Below are 22,907 nucleotides of genomic sequence, written 5' to 3'. Positions count from 1 at the left end.
GCATTTGTAGCTTAAGCTCCTTGCTCAAGTAGAATTTTCTTCCTCACTTAATCAAACAGCAGAATATCTGCAGATGAAAGGTTGTACCTCCGAGTGCCTATTGCTGGACACTGAGGGGTCATTGTCTCGCCTTTCACTGATCTACCTCTCAATAGAGGGCTTTCAGCAGGTTCTCATGCATAAGCCCATGCTGCGCTGTTCTATTTAGGGGAGGACTACAGTGCAGAGTGGCCTAAGTGTTTTACAGCAGCTCTAGACATAAGAGCACAGTCCAATTCTCTACTTCTGCCCTAATTGTTGGAGCCAAGAATCGACAGAAAACCAGAGAGGGTCTGTCATGCCAATATGTGGGCTTGTACAGGCAAAACCACTGTGTGAATGTTTTTTTTTTGTTTTCAGTTTTAGCTGCCAGGCATTGATCACAGTCCACCAGAAAGCTGGCTGCTTCTTTCAGCTGGCATTCTGTTTTCCACCCTCCCCCCCGTCCATCAGACTGAGAATCAGGGTTTTTCTCTCTTTTTTTCAAAAGCGAGGGACTGGCACCGTGCTGAAATGCAGAATAATAATCCCCTAATCACCTGAGTATTGCCAGTCCTAGGTTTTATCTGCAATGGATGTGAAAGCCCCCGGTGCCTAGTGATTACAGCATTTGATCTGGGTAATAATGTCTTCACTGTTGCCCTGCCTAGGGCCCGAAGGCAGTGCAGCTCTAATCCACAGTGCATTCTAGTGGAATCGCATTACACAAAGACCACCAGGGTTCTCCTCTAGAGGGGAGGGGTGGGGGTGGGGGTTAAAGGAGGAGGTTGCCATGGAAACAAGTCTCTCTCTCTCTCTTTCTGTGTGCATCTCTGTTTCCCTCACACACACACATGCGCACACACACACATACACACTCTCCCTCTTGGGATAGATAAGCAAAGACAGGTTCTATGTTTACTTTCCATGGGCCCTCCAATCCCTGAGCAGGCTGAGCCCTGATAACACAAGACCCGTACAGCCACCGACCACTGACAGCAGATAAGCACCCCAGCAGAGCAGAGCAGTCATCACCCTCCAACCAGGATGTACAAACCTGGGAGACCCGGATTCATTTGGATTAGGCTGGATTGCTGCTGCCTCCACCATCGCCGCCGCCACTGCAGCTGTTTTGCCGCCGCCGCTGTGTTAAACTTGATGTTGCACTTCACCATGTGGAGTCTCAGAGCTTAGTCAGAGAACGAAGCCATGGTAATGGACTGGATGCTATTTCAGATATTGAGGTCAAGGGACCGTCTGCTCTGGGCAGGTTGGTTTCACCACAGCTGGAGATCTGTGAAATTCGAAAAACCGAGTTCCTCAATGCGAAGCAGAGAGCCAAACATTATCAATAAGTTGTTCCACCATTTTCTCATGTCTGCCCCTTTTTCTATGATGGTTGTTTTCCACTGAAAGGCCAGAGAACTGTTGGGACATTCCTTTGTATTTGTTCCAAGTATCCGCTAATATCCAGTAATTCAATAGCCAGAGTAATTAGATTTGTATGATACTAATGCCCCGAGAAGGAAACAACACGCTCTTTGATGTTAAGATCAAGACAACTACAAGTACTTCTTTATCATGTGCATTATGCTAACATACTAATTATATTTCCACACACATTCTTTGATTAGGGCACAGCTGGAGGTGAATAAGCAACATAACTAATTACAGAGGAAATGCTGGGATTGAGGTAAAGTTGTGGGAGCTTGATTTCCCTTTGGCCCCTTCTCTTGCCTGTGTTTACTTCTAAGATATCCTTTAGTTTTTGTAGAGCTGATTAACAGTGAGATCACACACCACAAAGTTAAAAAGGGAAACTGTCCACTTAATATCCAGGGCTTGTAGGTCTATGTTTCCTAAATTGTGAATATAGATTTACCTCTTTGCGCCAATAATTTAGTTTGAATTAAATCAACCATGTAAATGCAGTGTAGGACCAAAATATTTCTGTACTGATGATGTTTAACTTCACAGGGCTTTCTGTCTGTTGTTCCTGCTGGATGAGATAACCATGTTCAAAGTATGTAATGTCAGGCATACTGATGGAATGGTATGTGGTGGTTCCTCCATCTTTATGGATTAAAAGGAAATCGTGCAATTATTAGTCTTTTCTACCAAAAGGATGAGTGTGGATTTATTAGGGCCCGAGCACTGACGGTGGGAGGCCCTATTGAAATTGTAATTTTATGTTTTTTTAAAAATTGTAAACAAATTCCACGGCAAGACCAAAACCAACAATATATTAGTGCATCTCTCATAACGTCCTGATTGCCCCTTCTTTATACTATCCTCCTATTTTTAAATGTCAAATGATTTCCTGTACAACAGGTCTGTGGTTTTTAGCAATTGTGATACTAAGAAGAGTAATGAATTTGTTGCAGTTTCTGAACAACAACACTACTCAGAGCAATAAGACACATCACAGGTTAAATAAATGGGAAATACTAAGTAGTTAAGTTTGGTCTTTTTATGTGATATGTTGATATTGGAACACATAACAGCATCATCTTTTAAATATAAACTACACTTCTATTAGAAATCTATCAAACCCACTATTTCAACAGTAATGTGAAAATAGTCAAGTACCTTGTTTTGAAACAAGGAGGCAAATGAATGTAAATAGTCTAAAAGCTCAAAATCCTCAATCAGTAAGAATCACTCTCATCTGCTACGTTATAATTAATACCAGCTTCAACTCCCCCCCACTGTTGTTAACTTAAACCAAGCAGCCTGCAAACCGACTTTCCACTGACAGCATGTAAATGGTCGCTAAGTTTTCACATGTCAACAGGCCGCACGTGTTCCAGCTGTGGATTAGCCGATATGCTAACTGTTAGGTTTCTCCCTCCAGCATTGACCCGAGTCGACCTGGTTTGTTTAGCTTTGTTTTGACAACGTTGGCGACACGCACGGACAGCGGAGAGGCGGACTTCCCTGCTCGGAAGAGGTGAACACTTGCTGTGGAAGTTTTGGTTTTTTTTATTTTCCCTGTCGTAAATTGTTGTCACCGCCGGGATTGACTGGATTCACTGCGGCCGACCTCAGGCTAACCACCGCTGCTACCCCACCCCCCCGCTGCAAAGGAAACAACAGAGCTAACAGCTAACAGCTAGCATCCAGGCCTTCAACAGGTGAGCTATTTGTTATCACTCCATGTGACCACTGATCCACATGCAATTTAATTTAATGTAACTTTAATTCATCTCTGAAAATATGAAATTATCCACCCTGGAGTCAAATCAACACTCAAATCCAGCTAACTCCGTTAGCTAGGTTAGCTGGATGTGACTGATGACATGGCAGATGATTTTAAATTCATAAGACATTGAGACACAAAGGTTTGTTGGCTGAGTTTCTCACCATGTGTGAAACAGCATTGGTCTGTCTAAATGAGTTTTGATGGCATCATAAAGTTCAGAACGACATGTCAAAATACTTCCTTCTGTGTTGAAAAGTCATGTGGCTCAATGTTTTTGACCAAAATCAGTTTAAACAGATTTTCCCTTTTTATTATAAATAATCCCATCATAACCTGTTACATCATGTCTGACTTCCTTTTAAAACACTGTAAAAGAGAAAAATAATAAATAGTGACGCTATTGCATGCAGGGTTTCTGTGGGGTCCTAAAAAGTATAAAAGTATTAAGTTTTAGGCGTTATATAAGTAAAACTCCAATTTACTAGGTCTTATATGTGTTTACGTAGGTCTCAATAATATGAACCAATCAAATGCTACTTCCATCACACCTTAAAGTTTGTAATGTGTCTGTTTGTTTTAGTTCGTTCTCGGCGATATAACTGAGTATACAAACACTTCAGTCGGTATTTATCTCAGTACATGAGACTTCCTACGCTGTAGGAATGACTAAATAGCCACTTTGAGTAATTCTAGGACTCTGACACTCCTATATAGCTGTCTTAAATTACAAACATTATGGTCTTAAAGTCTTAAATTTAACTTGTTGAAACCTGCAGAAATCCCTGTGCAAATATTAGTTTTTTTATTCTTATTTTCACCAGCAAAACTGAAAACAGTGATGAATTCACACAGTCACATTTGTTTTTTTCAAATACAGGAACAAAGAATGGGTTTGAATGTTTCTGCTGTCAGGTAAACGTGACAGAAGCAACCCTCATTAGATTTTTATTTCTGCAAATGGGTGAAATTTATCCATGTAGTGCTACTTTGAAGAATTATTGATTAGTCTTCTTCAGGACGCACAAAATCCATTAATTATTCACTGGGAAATTGATGAAAATGTCAAAAAATGTCCCAATGGAAATGCAATGACAATAAAACAAAGCAACAAACGAATTGGGTAGAAAACCTCCTTGGTGAAGGTATTTATAATTTCACAACAGTTTCTGTCCTGTGCACAGTACATCGTCTATTTACCCATTTCACGAGCAATGTAAATGTGTCATGCGTAAGTGTTTCACACTCCATAGCTCTTGTTGCACTGTCGCTGTAGTACACTATAGTCATGACTGGAGAGGTGCAGAGACAGAGTGCAGCCTGCTCTCTAAAAGGCGTAAACTTTGATCACAAGATTGCTAACCCTTGTCTCTCTTGGCTTTTTGGAAAGCTCTTAAACATGTAAGTCATGAAGTGGCTGAACAATCTCTATGCTGGAGAGCTCAGGCCGTCCAAATACTGTGCTGTGAAGCCTCCAGTGTTGTTCTCTGCCACAAAGTGATGTGTTTCCTATCATTCAGTGAAGAGGACAGGAACACCTGCACGGCCTCGAGAATGAAACCCTTTCTTTTTGTAATTTATTACATAAAATCTAGTGTTCAGTATTTTTATTTTTTCAAAGAGTAATGTCTTAATTAATGAATGACTCGTTTGATCTATGTCAGAAAATGGGGAAAATATGTCTGTTAAAATTTCCAGCAGTCTGATGATTTTAGATATATTTTTTTAATTCAACCATTGATGTTGAGCTTAAGAAATGCATCAACTCCTCACATTTTTTCGCTTGAAAAATGACATTCATTGTTGATTAATTACAATAATGTCATGTGTACTTTATCCTGTCAAACAATTAGTAAACAAATTGAATTATTAAGCTTGATTAGCACATCATTTCTCCTCAATGACAATGCTAATTGTGAGTAAAACCTCATAGACATGCGTTTGCAAACAATACATCTCTGCAGGGTATTTACTGTCCTTCAACAAAATACATTTAAATAAACCTCGGAAAACGTTGACACCAGACTAATGATATTTGTTTGAAATTGTCAGTGAAACTGGATTTACTTGCCCCTGCCTCCGGTCTCTGGTGATTTTTTTTTTTCCTGGTAAAACACTTTATTTCTATTCCTGTTTGGTTCATTGAAGCATCTGTCATTCCTAGTGCTCCCAGTGTGCCTGACAAAAGCAGAGCCATGTTAGATTGAAAAGACAGAGGGGCAATCTTTCAAATGGATCTCTTTTTCGAAAATATATTATGACATAATCATGTTTTCTCCCTAAAAGCCCAGGGGAGGCCTGTCTGTCAAATTGCAGTCCTCTCTCGGCTGCCTGGCCTGAACAGAAACAGCAGTTGTGTGTTAATAGAACCCAGAGGCACTCTGAAACCTTACCCATTCTGCTTTATGCTCTCAGCCAGGAGATTAAAGTCAGGGAAACATTACAGAAGGCTGGATAATTGCCCCTGTGTCTCCAGCAGACAAAAGGCAACGCTCCGGCAATTCCCTTGGTAAATTGTCAAGAGAGGCTCAAGGATCCTTCAAGGCTGCAGCAAATTGTACAGTGCTGTCTAACAAACTACCAATCTCTGGATATTATGAGGCTTCCATATATCCTTGGCCATAATGACAGCTTGCACTGCTTTAATGGAGTGCAGGCACAAGATAGCTTTTGTGAGCACACTTCCAATAGAAAAATTACTACCTTGGTTTCCAGTCTGTGGTTTTCATTTTTTTTCTTTTGTCCCCATTTGTATTTTGATTTATTCCGCTATCGTTTTTATTTTCGTTTTTATTCGTAGCTGAGTGCTGGCTGCTGCCACTAACAGATGATTGCAACCTTTACTCCTGAGGGCCACTTGATCCCGCGACAGGGTAGAGAAAAAAAAAATCTGCAAGCAGTTAATGAGTTGCCATCCGTGCCTAGTGTTAAGGGTGTCTACAAATTAACAGAGGCTTTTGTCAGTGCTCTCCTTTGCTCTCTCGCTCTTTTCTGCTCTTGCCACCACCACTTTCTCTCTCATTCTCCTGCCCCACCACTCTCCTCACCACCCCTCATCCCCCAATCTCATGCTGCCTCCTGCCCTTCAATTTTCTCCCTCTACCTGCCTGCTTCACGCTCCAGTAGCCCTGTGGCGGGAGCAGGGCTGTCTGGCTCTGGCTCTGAGCGGCACTCATTGTCAGTGCAGTTCATGTTTAGAATTAGCCATTTAATGAGAACAAAAGAAATTAATCGGTGGTTCAGGCCTAATGAGACGTCTGCGAAATTAACGGGCCTCATCAATAGAAACAAATAAAAATCCTTCAGCTTGTTGTTGCGGAGCATTATTCTGACAAAGCTTTTGACACAATGATGAATAGCAGGTCAGGAGAGACCATCTGTGCTTTTTTAAACCCCTGCAGGAGGGGGATGGAATGTGGGCTGGCTTGAAGAGATGGTGATAAAAGAGGGAGAGAGAGGAAAAGGGGGGAGGGATAGGAGAAAAGAGAGGGAGAGGAGAGAGGAGAGAGGAAAAAAACATATTCACCCGCTTTATTCATCCCCCTTTAGCATGATACTGCTGTCTAACCATGGTTACAAAGGAAATAAAAAAAACACCAGCATTAGCATGTGAAAGGCGCCGGTTCTCTGACGATGCGTCCAGAAAGCCAAAGAGGTCTGATTTCGAGGGATATTTAACCTCCATTCAGACGGCAACAAAGGCCTGGCTGTCGCGCTGAGAGTAGTGGTTCAGCCTGATTGGGGCTTGTCGGGTGGGGGTGGAGGGGGTAGGTACAGGCAGGATCACAGACCTCATTTGTTCCCCCTCTTTCCTTTTGCCTGTCTCTCTCTATTCCCTCTGAAGAGCAGCGTTTCCTCTTTATACACACACCCACCTCCTCTCTCAAAGTTGTAAATGTATGACCCAAGGAATAAATTGGATGGGAAGGAGGTGAGGAGGCAGCACCGAGAGGAGTAATACATCTCTATCATGTTCGCTGACCTTTATTTACAGCGCATTGAGCAACATTGTCGTCTGTGTTATAGCCGCCTGCCTCACTTCCTCTGCTCTTAATGGCCCGGTGAGGAAGCTGCAGACGTGATGGGAGGCAGTTATCTGCATGTCCTCGGCCCGGCCGACGACTCGGCCCTATGCCCCCGCTCCCTGGCCACCCATTAGGGTCGTCCCAGCACCAGCGTGTTTGTGTATCATGGAGAAACTGTTTGCTTTCCTGTGCTGATCAAATAAACAGGCCATGTCTTTTGGGGCGGGAGGTTGGAGGAGTGGTGTCTGTGTGTTGTTAAGCTCTCTGGGTGTAGATAAGGAATTGTTTGATGGGGTAGAGAGAAACTAGAGCGATTTAGGTCAGCTAATCTGATTTACACAGAGATGGTCTGGCCATTGCAGGGAGCAGTAATTACATAGAGGGATTAGAAGCCCCCCAAAGCTCCCAACCTGCAGAGAGGAGAGAGGGGTGGAGGCTTAAAGTCCTGAGAACTGCTCGAGTATGTTGCTGCAACAACAACAGCTTGAGCAGTTCTTGGTGCAGATTAAAAATGGCTCAGATTGCACTCAAAACAAAAGGGGGCATTTGGATGCAATATTACTTAGCTTGTTTACATGCGTTTACATCTGCTGCTTTTGATCCCACAATTATTAGAATTTGTTTTGTGGCCAAAAATTGGTGTTGTGTCTGCCAGGGAATCCAACGGCACCAGCTGATGTCAGCAGTTTAGTCGTCCATCAGATTGTGTTTCTCTAGGAGCCTGTTTACCGAGTACACAGTGTAAAATCACATGGTGTGTTTTCCTCACTCTGGTTTGCCCTCTGTCAGTACTGCAGCTGCTCTGTATTTGAGTGCGCTCTCTGTGATACATCATTTGCAAACTGATCACTTTCTGCTCACATTAAACTATTTTTTTGCATATTTCCGCTAGGTACACGGAGCACTCTCGTCGCCATTTGTCTGTGTATTTAAAATGCACAGCTGAATAATTGCACTGCCAGAGCCATCACTTCATCCACAGGAATAACTTGCACGCTTGGCTGCTGTTTCTAAAGTGTGCTCGGCTAATCCACTCATTGCTTTGTGCATTCAGTGCTGTGAACCATAGGGCACCCGCTTGGATGCCCGTGCATAAATTACTGCCATGGAACATAAAGTGCTGGGAGGATTTTCCTTAACGATCGCCAACGCTTTAAACGCTTCTGCTTCAACAGTCGATACTGCTCAGCCCATTCAATTATTCAGCGGCCCGTCCCTCATTAACAAAATCCTGACCTTGACATGTCTGCCCTATTTCTCTCCCCTGACAGGCTCGGCTCTCCAAACGACTCTGTTTGCTCGGATATTGGCTGAGAAATCCATGCATATTGATAAGTTGTTTGCAGTGTAATTGAAAATGTCAGTTATGAGACCCATGCAGACAAAGGTCGGCCCCAAGAATAAAAGCTGACAGGCTGCTATGTATGGAGCATATATAGTGTGGGGATGAAGTGGGATCACAAGTAGAACAAATTCTGATTTTTATAAATTTATAAACTGAGAGAGATTGTTTTTTAAAGATGTTGTAAGCCTGAGCTAATTATATGACTCCACTCCCATTTTCATACACTTTTATGGATTGGATTGTGGTCACTTGATTGAAATTCTAATCTGTTTCCAAAGGTCAAACTGTTCATCATTCATATCTCATGGTCTGGGTAAACATCCACGGCTCGAGCATTCAATAGGACTTATGAATATGCTCATCAAATTGGTAACCCACCGTCTCGCGAGGAGCAGCAGGTGTCCTCTGGGCGTTGCTTTATCTCAGGGAAGCGTTGTACCTTGTGTGTCCGTGACGTGATTTTTCAATCATAAGCTGCCATGCTCTGCATCTCAAAGCACACCCCGCTCACAATCTGACCACCGTAATCTGCTCCACAGGGGTGGGATCCGAGGTTAAAGTGCTCGCCGCTATTTCTACATAAACAAAGATTTGAACCGCAGTCCTCAGGGGCCTTTACTGGCCGACAAGGCCCCCACCCCCGCCAGATCCCATCCTCCCCGCAGGCAGAGTGGTGACTGCCTGCTGGTTCTTTAATCGATTGCTAATGGGTTCAATTCCATCGTTGAGGAGCTGCTTGGAACCTGGCCCTGAGACTGAATGAAGTGGAAATGCCATTTGCGGCTTTATGAGCCGTTATACTGCAGTGAGAGACCTCTATTCTGCATGCTTCATAGCGCTGCAGAGAGCTTCGCACCGCCACTTGATGGTTTTTCTTATGCCGGCTTCTACCGCTTTCGTCTCAGTGCTTTCCATTTATACTGTGCTCTACAGAATTTACATCCATTCAGTCTACAACAAAATAGCTTTGCTTTGCTGCATTTTTCACAAGCCTTGATGTATCGGGTAATTACCATAGTATATCTCCCTTGTACACATGAGAGCCCAGCAGATTCATTCCATCTTTAAGCCGTGATATTATTCATTAGTTTTTATCAGTAGCATGTACCTATGACTCTGTGTAACTCCGAGGCTTCTGGGATCACTGTGTCTTATTACCCTCAGCAATGAGCATGCAGTTCACAGAGTTAGAAATATAGTGGATAACTTATGAAACTGCAATTGTTTTTATTATATAGCAGAAACGTGTTTCCATTGTGTGAAGGTGTTGCAGAGAAGGAGGCTGTGCCTCTTACCCCACTCCCCCTGCTTTAGAGATTTCCCCAAATTCTGCAGTGTTCTTATGAGCTTGCTCTGGCTGAAATGCAAAGCTAAGCAGCCAGCACTGCTCTACATTTCACAGCCAGTCCCAGCAGACATGTGCTCTTTGAAGCATTTCTGGGCCAGGGATACAAGTCTTGTTTGTTCAGTACTTCTGGGGAGAGAGAGAGAAAAAAAAGAGAAAAATGTAAGCTATTTTTTTCTTTCACTACGGCAGAGAGTAACATTCTTTGACGTCTCAACAGAAGCCTTGTATTACAGCGCTTGCTGCCAGATGCCTTGATAGAATCACCCATGTCAAACAGGAAGAGAAATAAATGCTTCATTGAACTAGAGCTTAGCTTAGTGATGGTGGGAGGGAGGAATGGCGAAGGAGAAAAAGGGAGGGGTGAGCCGGCTGCTCAGTGGGTGTCAGGTCACCAGGGGAGGGTTATTCTCAACCCTCGGTATAAGCACTTTCTTAGATGTTGTGTCATAATTAGTGTGGCTGGCCTAGATAGACTCATCAATAGACATCTAATCTTCTGGAGAATACGAAAACGAAAGCTGTAATCAAGGAAACCAACCATTTTTGGCCGCTGACCTGGTGCCAGTAGTTGCAGCCCGGTACAAAGCGCATGTTTGTGTTTGTTCTCTCTGGCTCATCTTCCAGTGCCAAGTAGAGTATGACAGGATTTACATGCAGGCTCCTAATCTCTGTAAGCGAACCTGTTTCGGGATGTAATTCACATGGTATGTCTTTTGATTCGGATTAGTCTGGGCAATCCTCTTACCCGTGGCTCAGTATAACTTATCACTGACAAGGCCGTCTCGTGGAGCAGTGCAAATCCTCATATCCACCCCTCCCAGACTTCCAACTCTTAATTCTAATCTGTCCAAATCTGATCTGAGACTTTAACTTCCAAATACCTCTTGAAAGCCAGAGCTCAAGCTGAAGTTCATGCAAGGGCTTTGGATTACATAAATTGAAGTTCGGGATTTCCAATATGCCCTTATGTTTGAGAATAGAGCAGATTTTGGATGTAGGTTGTGACGGCAAATCTTCTGCATTTTATCACGGTGTCTTTTTATAACGTTTGAATCCGTCATGAATGGATCATTATGCATGTTCTAAACAATATCTTTTTAAAAATTGATATTATTGCCTTTGCATGAATTTACATATATTAAGTCTTATATTCTGCACCCTAAAGTATTCCATATTGTCCCTCTTTTCTTAACGCACTTCAGCTATTTTTAGGAAATTAAATTGCTGGATATAAAAAAAAAGTTTTCTAAACACTGCAGTGCATACTTTACTCGATGATGTGCTTTGACGTGAAAATACCATGAAATATTTAAATGCATGAGTCACATTCTTGATCCTTTAAGGTTCTTTATAATTCAATAAACAGGATTTAAAGTAGAGCAGGCATGCTCCACTTTTTTCTGCCTCAGCCGGAAGGCCACAAACGGCTCTTATTAAACGTTGTAAGATTATGCCTTAATCTCACTGAACACATGTTGGGTGGAATAAAAGCAATTTTATTTCTGAAACAGTGCTCCACACAGCTCTCGCTATAATCTTATTGCAGCCTCTGCTACAGAATGAAGAGTCTCGTTGCTGTGCCCGAGCTGCGGTGTGTTTTGAGGAGGCTACGAGATCAATGTCATAATTAAGAGCTATAACCCATTAATGAACCTGTGCCCGACTTGGACTTGCACCTACCAGCCCAAAGGCAAACTTGGTTCCCTGTTGGAGAGGATTTGGAGGCCATGTTCTTTGCTCTTGGTGAGACAGTGGTGTGAAGATGACGATAAGCCAAAGCTCTAAATCCCAGACTCAGCTGCCTTATCTGGAGTTGCTGGGCCGTGTGGCATGCTTTAATGGAGGCGGCTCACTGTCTGAGCTTTAGCTACAATCGCATTAAGATTCCCCTTCACCTCAACTAGGCTTGTTTGTTGTCAGTTTTTGATTGAATCTTGTGAATTAAGGTTTCATTTCGGTTAAAGTCACCCCACGGTTTAATTCTTCCCACTGCTGTGTTCCAAGGAATGAACTGTCTAATTTAATCCCCCATCATGTGAAAGAATGACAGTGATACTACAACTAATAATACACTAATACGCTGCAAAAAATAATCAAACTTTTAATCTACTAAAAATAAAGGATTTGCCTTTTTTGCCCTAATTGTCAACTGCAAAGGAACAAAACACGATCACACACTTCATAGTACTGGAATAAAGTATTACTTCAATTAAAACACCACTTTGGGTGTCTAATGGCAGAAAAAAATGGTGAGGTGACAAAGTTATTTGAAAACAAGACAACATTTTTACCCACTCCGCATCTTTTATCGACGTCCAGAGGCAATACAGAACTAAGAATAAAAACATTACATCGACCTGAAAAATGTGTGACTGATACAAGGAGTAGGAGATGTGCAGATTACTTTTAATATAGCAGCCATTTTTAAGAAGTGTTCTTTAAATTCAGATGTTTTCCTAACAAACCAAACAAACTGAAACAGATGTTCTACAACTGTGTCTAATGCGTTCGACAAACATGTTGTTACATTTAATCTGCTAAACATCACATTTCAAATATCATTATCACAATATTTTACCGTTACTTACCGCTCCTCCGTTACAGAAAAAGTGAAAATTTCCTCAGCCTTCTAAAACAGTTCTAACAATATGGGAAATCAGGGTAAAAACAATTAGTCGACTAATTGATTAATCGATTCAATTTTTTTTAATAACTGATTAATTTTGGCCTAGACTACATACTGCAGATATTTTTAAATTGACATTTTTGACCTCATGACCTTCTACAGACTAGAACTAAAAAAACTAAAACAAAACTTGACTACTAACGCTCATACAAGCATGCCGGGCCAGTAGGTGGCGATAAAGTGTACATCAACGATCCGTCAAATACTAGAGAAGAACACTGTGAGCATGCTCAGTGAGTAGTTACTTCAAAACCCAAAACCATAGTAGCTCATAATTTTTTTTCCACGCCGATAATGTGGTGCGGTAAATAGAACAAACCAAATTTTGCCGCCATTGTTGTTTCTGGTGCATGATCATTACACAAAACAACAGTGAGAATCCCCGAAGTAAGCTCATCGTTAAACAAATGTTTAACCTGTACTCACTGATACACAGAAACCAGAGTTTACGAACATCTGCGCTTTGGAATGTGTTGTCTAATTGTTTGAATATGGACGAGAGGCCCAAACGTAGAAGAAACAAAATATCTGCATTAGTGTGGACAAGTGTGTAATGACAGAAAGATGTCAAACACTTGCTCATCCCAGGTTCCTCGAAAGTGAGAGTCTGCTGCTTTTCTCAATGGACTTTTGTATATTTTGTAAATTGAATATCTGTGCGTTTCGGACTGTTGCTCAGACGAGACAAGACAAAGCTTCACTTTGGACGTTTGGAAACTGTGATGAGCATTTCTCTCTAGCCTCAGGATATAGATACAGTTTACAGCTGTTTACAGCTCCTCACAGCCCATAAAGTCAAATAGAGGCTGGTTAGATTGACCTTGTTTCAAAGTGATATCCTGGCCTGGCAGTACCTCTGGCATTGCTGTGCTTTGCTATTATCTCCCCTCTGTTTATCCCAGCACCCCCAAACACACACACACTCATGCACGCGCATGTGCACGTAGCACACCAATACCCCCAGTGAGTCCCAGTCTGTTTACTCAGGTGCCTGCTTGCTCGGTGCAGTGATGAACTCCTGTGCAGACTTTAACACTCCGCTGCCTCTCAGGCAAATGCCAAAACAAATCTTGTCATAATTAGCAGTAATCCTGCTCATTACCGTCTGCTTAATTATCCTATTAATAGCACTTCCTGGGAGAGCTTGTTTGCTACGCAGGCAAATGTTTGTTCCTAAATTAGCAGACAAGAAGACAGCTCCATTGTTCAAACAGCAGCTTTGTCAAAGCAGAACAGGCAGGATTAACAGCAGACAGAACGGGCCACAAGCTCATCTCCGCTTGGCGCTGACAGGCAGGGAGGAGGCAGCATGGGCCAACAACAGCACTCTTATCCTGCAAGCTGCTGTGTAATCTACATAGTCAAGTACACACAATCAGCATGAGCAACTTGTAATATCAGCGCTGCACTGTACTATGAAACAGGCATGAGTGAGAAGAGTAGCGAAAGCCACAGGTGCACTGGGAATAATGGTACAATTAATGTACAGATTTTACTCAGGGGTGTGTGTTTTTGTTTTTCATTGCTGTGAGAGGAGATAAAGCCACTGTGTTGTTCTTAATAGGATCCAGCCAGATTCCTCGGAGAGCCCAGAGCATTAGTGGAGCACCCTGCCGACAACCGTCCGACTAACCTCATTACGTTGCAGGTAACAAGACACTAATGTGGACTTACAAGGCTGTGCGACTTTCAAAGGGAGAGTTGTGCCTGCTCCCAATCTTGTAAGGCGATAGGCATGTCATTGTAAAAATGGAGGTATTAGGGGATTGGATCCGTCTTATCCATCCAGCCTCCCGAGTTTCTAAACAAGGCTCTAGAGGAAAGCTTTTTAAGTAAATAAGGCAAGTGCTCAGAGCGAGGTGAGGACCAGCCGCACAGAGCTGTGCACACTAACCTAAGCAGACCCGACACCTCACGCTCCACCAGGCCTTTACATTATAAATGACCTCCTCTCTTACCCCGTGCACCAACCCCCTATACATACACAGTTTGCCATAGCTGGAGTAAGCAGAGCTCGGGTCTGTGCAGCCTGCAGCACTGTCAGCCCATTGATGTACAACACTCTGCCCTTTGTTCCTTGTACACAAACACACTTTCCACATTAATATTTCACAGGAAATGTACTCCATGCTTGTGATTTAAAGCCTTTCCTTGTTAACAATGCTGTTTTCTCTATTCTGTTGCACTGAATTATGAAGGCAACTTGTCAGGAGGAAGACATGCCCATTAGATTATAATACTACTGGCGATAAATGATTACTGGCAAGGCACATGTGACTTAATCTTCTGCGCCTCGCTGTGTTCTAGTTCAAACATTTTCCCTGAGGTTGCACTTGCAGCTATTAGTTAAGAGCATGGTGATGTGTTTAATGTGGTGTACATACGGTATGTGTGAGTGAGCATTTGTAATGTGTGTACACATTATGCACAAATGCATATTATACATTACCTTCTTCCCGATGCTATTTTCTCAGATCTATTTGTCGGAGTGTGGGAAAATGTACAGCCATGTGATGTCGCTTGTTTGTTCTTGTTGTCGGAGAAAAGGCAAGGATCAATGGATTTTCCTTGCAAGAGTGAAACATGACAGACATAACGAAAGCCTTTCATGAGAAATGAATGAATAATTCATAAGCGCTCTCTCTCTCGCTGTGCTTTGTTGTGTCTCATACAGATGGGATTACAGAAGGCCAGATCTTGGAAACATATGAAAGATTAATTTGTGATCTGGGACCCTGCTTGCTTACAAAAGGACTAAATAATGATTTTACTGAGAGTGGCAGGGATCTGGGGATGGATCTACTGTGCACAGGGGGCCGGACACAAAGAGCCTGTAGAGAGCAGAGCACACAGCAGTCGGAATAATGTGACCTGACAGATATTCCAAAACTTTGAGAGAACTTTCAGCACTCAAATATGTCATTAATTGCAGTGATTGATTTGTGTTGTTATGCAATTCAATAAAAGCTAAAAGACGAGTTAGTGTTGGAACTGCATGGTTGATCATTTTTTTGTATTGATCCCTGGTGAGAGAAATCTATTTGCATTATACAATATTTTACACAGGCGGGTCAGACATATGGGGGCTACGAAGCGTCTTCCACACCTGCGGGGATTTGCTGTATTGCTCACGGATAGTTCAGCTTTGCAGATGCTTGCTTTCTCTTAAATCAAACCCTGCCAGTTGAAGAGCCATCTCCAAACTTGCAGCCTGCTACTCAAGATTTAACAACAGTAGACTCTGTCCTCCTGTTGTCACAGTTGCTGATTATGGCATTTTAAGGTGGCCTGAAAATAACTTGTATCTTTTCAAAAGAGCCCTCGAATAACTCACCAGGGGACACGAGAAGCTGTTGTCTGGTCTCCCCCAGATGGCAGAGACGCGAGGGTGGCACTGCTTGTTGTTTTTGATGAGCTGTGCATATACAACAGCAAAACATCTGGAGCCACCATGTGGCCTCTCCATTTGGCCAACCCCATACCTCCCCGAGCCAGATGCACCCAAACAACTGTGAGCTAAACAGCATGAATGATTCATAGAGGAGTGAGAGGCGCAGCTCACACCAGAGACCTGCCAGCCACTTTGATTGGAAATTTGAAAAAGCTATGAATATGCACGAGACATTAAGCCTGCTAGGGGGGATGATTTGCCAAATGATCTGTATTTGACCAATATGGAGAAAGCTCCTGTGGTTTCCATGATTAGAAAATAAGAAATTTAATGCCCAATTGCCAGAATCATTAAATTATTAAGACTTCTAAATTGCTAGCAAGGTGCTGCGGAGATGTGACTGTGGATTGGTGCTGGATCGCTTCCTGTGTTAAAGATGAGCACACAGTGTGGAAGGAGAGGCAGAGGCGTTCCACCTGCTCTATGATTCATATCAAGCTTCATTAGATTCTTCATTGGAAACACTTTGCATTTGGTATCAGAGCATTTATGCAGGAATCTGTCTGCGGAAATAAAATCATGTCAGGGAGAACAAAAATTAGTAGTGGAAACCCATCAGATTCGCTGCTGATGTTACTCTTCCTCATCCTCCTTGTTGTATCCTTCGAAAACAATTTTTGAGAAAATATCCAATGAAATGTGACAGACCCACCTTTGGTAGAAGGTCTTTAAGGAACATGGATAGATAATATTTTAGTGTTAGTTTGAGCGAGTTTTTCTTTTCCTGGGAAATCATTCCAGTCTTTTTCACCGCTCCAAAACAGCAGTTGCACAATACTGACACTGGCAAGTACTGTATTAAGAGCAGTAATTTCCGGTAGTGTAGCGTTAGCCAGAGCTAGCTAATATGTAAGCAATTTGGCAATATTTAACACTGGAAAGTCCGACAAGTAAAACATGAACTGACAAAGTGTACTGTATGTAAGACTTCAGTTTGGAGGGGGGCTCCTGTGTTGCCAATTACAACACGTCTGCAACACAATTAAGTTGTTTTTTGTATTTTTTTTTATGCACAGGTTTGGGATTGGTACTCTTTATCAACCAAAAGTCCACGTATTGGTATCAGGAAAAGAAAAATGATATCAGAGCAACTCTAACTACTGACTGAAATATTGAAATAATCACACTCTCAAAAGTATGTTCCTGAACTCAACCCACAGAAGAACAGAGCCTTGCTGTTGCTTCTTTTGACTGAAGGAATCTAAAAAATATGAATTGTGACAACATCACACATCAAGTCATTTTGTTCAGTGCAGAGTGATTTAGAGGCAGGGGCACTATTGTTTTCTCAGCGATGAGGTGGGCAGCACCCATAAACAGAGCAGTAAACATGGAGAGCTGCTGAAGCAGGTCTGTGGAGGAATGTGTCATCAGAGCTCTGACAGCCTGTTGTAGACTCAGCGCTGATGCCATTCACTGTCTAATTAGATGAGCTCTCACTGCTAATTAACCCATCCATAACTCCCAGCGCTCCATCCATCACCGCACACAGTTTAATGAAAACAGATACAGATAAGGACAACAGAATGTTGAGACCAGCGTAATGTTTCTGCACATCAGTCAAAATTAAGGAAGATGGGCTCATAGAGAACAAGCTGTTAACATAATTTAACAGAGGAATCTTTACTGTTAACATTGAGTGTTAATATGAGTATTTTTTATCACAACTGTAAAAAGACTGTATCGAAAACACAAAAGGGATAATGTGGATTTAATTTGCTCAAATCACATCTGGTGCTCAGATGAATAAAGATGAATTAAGACCAACAATATTACCTACATGCTTTCTATGTATAAACGGTAATTAAATGAGATCCAGTCCAGCAGCGCTGCAATAAATAGCTTGTTTGTCAAGCTGTCACTTCAGACGTCTGATGTGTTAGCTTTGACGTGTGGAAAAGAAAAGATATGACTGACTGTGTATTTGCACGCTCAGCAGGAGAGCTGACACATTCTTCATGTTTTATGTGAGCTGCTGTCCTCAGCAAAGTCTCAACACAAACTGGGCCAAAGAGTCCGAACTTTACCTTCACAAAGTCGCTTCATTATCACGGCTTGTTCAAGTCCTTTGAATTAATGCCTACAGCAAATAACTTTGCAAATGTCTTACATGGGATGTAGTGACTAATCAAGTCTGGTGTTGACTCTGGCTATTCAGGCAGATTGCTGCGCGACATTCTTGTATAATCCAGTGACTCACACGTGACACCTCTGTTGCAGCAGTTTAGACTGTGACAGTTTTAGTGTAGCCAATGATTGGGCAGGTAACATTCATATTGATAAGTAAAATAAAATTCAATTAAAGTAATTGATTACCGATTGATTGAGGCGTGAAATGATTTTTAGAAACTTGCGTTCATGGGAACTGTTTTTATAGTCGTGTGGTAACAAACAGACATAATAATTGTTGCAGTAAAATATAGCGTAACATCGAAATCCCCACTCAAATATCTGTGCAGACAACTACAGATCATTGTATTTTATGATGGGAAATAAAATGTGGTTACACTATGGCTGCAGCTGAGTTTATGGAGAGATTGTGGTTACAGTAACAGGAGAGTAATAATAATACTTGTTGTTATTATTATTAACATATTGAATTTTATTAGGTAACCCAGCTATCTTAATCAAATCATGTTTAGGCTCGAACAATGTGAGGTGGACAATCTGGTTTTGGTGTTGAAACTCCCATAATGATCAGATTACAGTATTGTAGAACATGGTAGTGGGCTCAAATGCACAATGCACAAAGAAACAGCGAGGAACACCAGGGTCAAGGACGCCAGGGGAGTTCGAGAAAAACCCAAACTATGCGAAAATAACTTAGTGCTGGAAACTTTTATGGTTAGTTTCTGTTGGATTCTTGTATTATTCAACAGAATCCAGTTTCCTAATGTAGAGATCTGGATTTTTTTTCCACTCAGCTTTGTGAAACAATACATTGCTTTTGCAGTTATGGACACATGATGAACAGCATTAGTGCCCTTCTATGAGAATTAGATTGCGCCCTTCTGGTTGTGTTTGATTCTGGTTTATTGCATTGATGGCAGCTTTCAATTTCCCCCCAGTTCCCTTTGGTTTCAGAACTAAGCTGCGTAAAAAAGGATTAAGATTATGCTCTGAATGAGTCATCACTTTAAACTACAGATGGAGTTTACAGTTCAAAAGGGATTATAAATATTAAAGAGGGCATTTTTTTCTTTCCAAATGATTGGGTTTTGCTTCAGTGCATTGCTGAATCACATAGCATTCATAAATTCAAAGGATTAAGCAAACATAAATCTCCGAGGTCTCTCTTATGACTAGGTCTGCATTTGAATAACCTCTGAATAATGTGCAATTATATATTGCATTGTTTCTAAGACCAACAGGCTTGTGACACAGGCTGAGTCAAAGTCCATAGATAATCGCTGTGCTTTGATTTTGCAGAGGGCTTCATTTGATTAAACAGAATGAGTTTTTTTGCTGAGCATATTGATTCTACGTCTGTTGTATGAAATATGCTAAATATACTAGAGTTTAATTTTGAAAGATAGCCTGTCGGTGGTTTGTTTAAACAGTAAAAGTCACTTTTCTGTTCACTGTTAAGTTGCTTGTTCTTGTGACATTTATTTTAGAACAAACGGCAAAGAAAATTATCAGGCAAAACATATAGGTAGCTATTGAGAAAAAGTTTGGCTTGTGCTCAGTTAGATAGTTTTTCTTTTTTCCTTAACATTGTAAACATTAAACATTGGTAGAAACTCCTCTAGTTGATGGATTTTAAATAATTTATTTGTCTTTGCCGTGTTCAGCAGCAGATGTTATGGCGTGGTTATCTGTCATTTGATTAGCAATGATTTTAATACTTTTTTTTCATTTTGAATATGCAACAAATACAAATATTTAACCTTTTGATAGAAAAACATCTAAATCTGAGGAAGTTACTGAATATTGTGAATACTGAGAATTCAAGTTAGTTCGTGTGAACAACAGATGAGAAAATGGGCTCACTTTAAATTGTTAATATTGATTTCTATATAGTACAAGTCCATCAACTTCATTTGCATGAAAATCATGATTGAAGGCTCTATAACAGCTATTTGATAAACCTTGTGGTGAGACAAACTAGTTACTAAATAAAGGTTATGTGTCATGTCATGACTGCATTATCTTTTTCTTATTTTAAAATGTGGGATCACGACCTGGGGCATATTTAAATCGCATTGAATCACAGGAACCATTTGAGTTTTCACGTTCTTATAGCTCTTTGAGTGTAAAAGAGATACTGAAGATCATGGAGTAGAAACCTCATATCTCAAATCTGTTTGGAAGCAACTTACTGGCCGGGTCGATGACCAGTAAGCACATGAACGGATCAATAACTTCACTCTGAGGGAACAATCTTCACTTATAATGACAATGTATTGACTTTTTAATAACCGCTCATGTTTCAGCAGTGCTAATCATTGTGCTTCCCCTGAAAATGGATCCTTAACTCTGTGTGTGTCTGTGTGTGTGTGTGTGTGTATGTGTGTGTGTGTGCGTGTGTGTCTGTGGTAGTGCATGCGTGCTATATGTGGCTGAACGGGTTTCGTGTGATCATTTGTTTATATATTAAAGGTCATGCATGCATAACTAGCTGCATATTGCATGTGTGAGCACTGTGTTTCCACATGGCATCTGTGTGGAGGTGAAGGGAGTTTCTGTGTGTACATGCGTGTCAGCATGTGTCTCGGTACCATTTGTGGAATTAAGTCAAACATGAGTCGACTAATTGACCCAGTCCCGCAGTCAAATATCTCACCAGCTGCTTAAATTCAAGCAACTTTTTGTGTCTATAAAAAAAAGACACCTGGTAACATGGAGTATCCTGACAGGTTACTTGGACTGTTCACCTGTAAACCATAGACTGTAAATAAAGATGTTCCTCCCATTTTACATACAGAAGCTAGAATATCCTGGATATGGCTGCCGCATCTTGAGCTTTTGACGTTATTTAGAGCCACAGTCTGTGCACTAGTGATCGTGGTGTAGACGTGCAGTATCCAGGCTCCGCTGCTATACTACAATTGTTGACGTTTCATTCTGTTTCATAGCATCAAATAACTCATTAAAACCAAACTTGCCCAAAAAAACTTACGTCAGTCTGATGAGAACTACCTAAAATGACGGAAACCATCTTAGGAAAACAATTATATATATCGTGTACTTTGACTTTTTGTTTTTGCTAATGTCTCATCAACTAACATGGATGAGGTGGGGTTTATGACATTAATGCAGCAAGCCAACAGGGGGCGGTCAAGATGATTTGGCTTCACTTTTGGGGAGCTGTCAGGTTGTCTATCTTTATATACAGTCTACGCTTTTAAACCATCGGCCCGTGCTGAGCTGCAGGTTTGGAGTTATGGTGGCACACATGACTGCCCTCTATGAATAAATGATGCGTGTGTGTGTGAGCAACGGTCATTGACTGTAATGGCAGCCCTGCCGATGTGCTACTGCACTCATCTGTCCCCCTGAGGTGCAGGATGTTGACGCAACCTCAACAATCTTACCCCAACGAGGTCATTTCTGAGACGTTGGTGTCTTTGATTTTGGTCTTGATTAATCTCTATAAACAGATTCTGCGTGTAAATATGGAGAATCTGTAAGAAAGGGACAAGATTTCGGGGCCTGAAGAACCTCTGGTTTCCGTTTCTAGTTTGACCAATCAGGTTTGAGCAGGCTTAGGTTGCCTGCAGGTAAACAGTCTGTGTGGAGAGCCAAAGAGGCGATGACATTGACTGATATGCATCGGCTATCAGCTCTTTTCATTTATCTGCATTCATATGCATATAGCTGTTAATAGAGATTAGCAAAAATTTTGCCAGGACATTAAACACTGACAAAAAGCACAGATGTTTGTGTTTTGTGTTGACAAACATTCAACTCTTGTGGACTCGGACTGTAAACGGTGCACAGTGTCTTGGCCCAGATATCTGCTGTCTAGCCCGGAAGTCCCAGAATATTGTCTGTTGCCTCCAGAGGGTAATTCAACATCAGATGAGAGCCGCTGGGCTCTGAGATTGAGTCTTGATAAATCTGTAGAAAGGTTTTCAATTTGTGCTAATCATACACTGGAAGACTGATGACACAAGATACACTTTGTACGCAATTTTTATCTGATTCTTTTAAATTAAATTCATTTTTTTTAAAACTAAAATTTAAGAGACAATAATGCTGTGTCCAGCTGGTGTAAGACTGGAGACACTGCACCAATCCTCAATGAGACTGACTACATTTCCACAAACATAAACTCATGGCCTCAGAATAATTTATAATATGATATCATCACACATAGTGGCTTTGGATTTCTTAGGTATTAAAAGGACAGACTCTGTATTTGTGAGTTTTGCACCTTTATTTGGGTTCTTGCACTTTATATCCATTGTGAACATTTAAGTAAAAGCTGTTGTTGAGAGCAGTGACTTCATTATGTGTCCGTGGGTAGAATCCCAAGCTGAGTGGAGCCACCGAGGGAGATTTCTGTATCTTTCGAAAGACAAATTACTAACTGATATAAACGCCTCTCTCTTTTTTCTTCATTAATGTGTGTCCTGAGGGAGGGATGGTATATTTGCATTGGAAATCAAAACATTCAATTTTAAAAAAAGCACTTCTCTGTTAGCTATAGCTGCAATAGCTATCAACTTGTGACTTTTGTCCCAACTTTGAGGATTGGTGCTTTTTGATGATTCATACTTAAGTTGGACAAAACCTTCAGATTTTCGTGAGTCCAGGCGTTTGGCAGAGAGGCTCTGATATTTCTTCACAAATAAACTAATTCTTGGCACAGGTTCCTCCCTTGGATTGA

General features: G+C 41.5%; 1 protein-coding gene across 1 annotated transcript in view; it reads left to right on the top strand.

The window, feature by feature from the left end:
- Positions 1 to 2,626: 2,626 nt before the first annotated feature.
- Positions 2,627 to 22,907, top strand: part of ddb2 (damage-specific DNA binding protein 2) — a 71,794-nt gene continuing 51,513 nt past the window's right edge. The window contains exon 1 of the mRNA XM_035156102.2: positions 2,627 to 3,152. The gene's annotated coding sequence lies outside the window, so the exon portion shown is untranslated. The remainder of the gene's footprint in view (positions 3,153 to 22,907) is intronic.

Source organism: Hippoglossus stenolepis, chromosome 5, assembly GCF_022539355.2.
Source record: "Hippoglossus stenolepis isolate QCI-W04-F060 chromosome 5, HSTE1.2, whole genome shotgun sequence".
In the NCBI taxonomy this organism is placed as follows: Eukaryota; Metazoa; Chordata; class Actinopteri; order Pleuronectiformes; family Pleuronectidae; genus Hippoglossus; species Hippoglossus stenolepis.
This window is presented reverse-complemented; position numbering and strand designations above follow the sequence as displayed.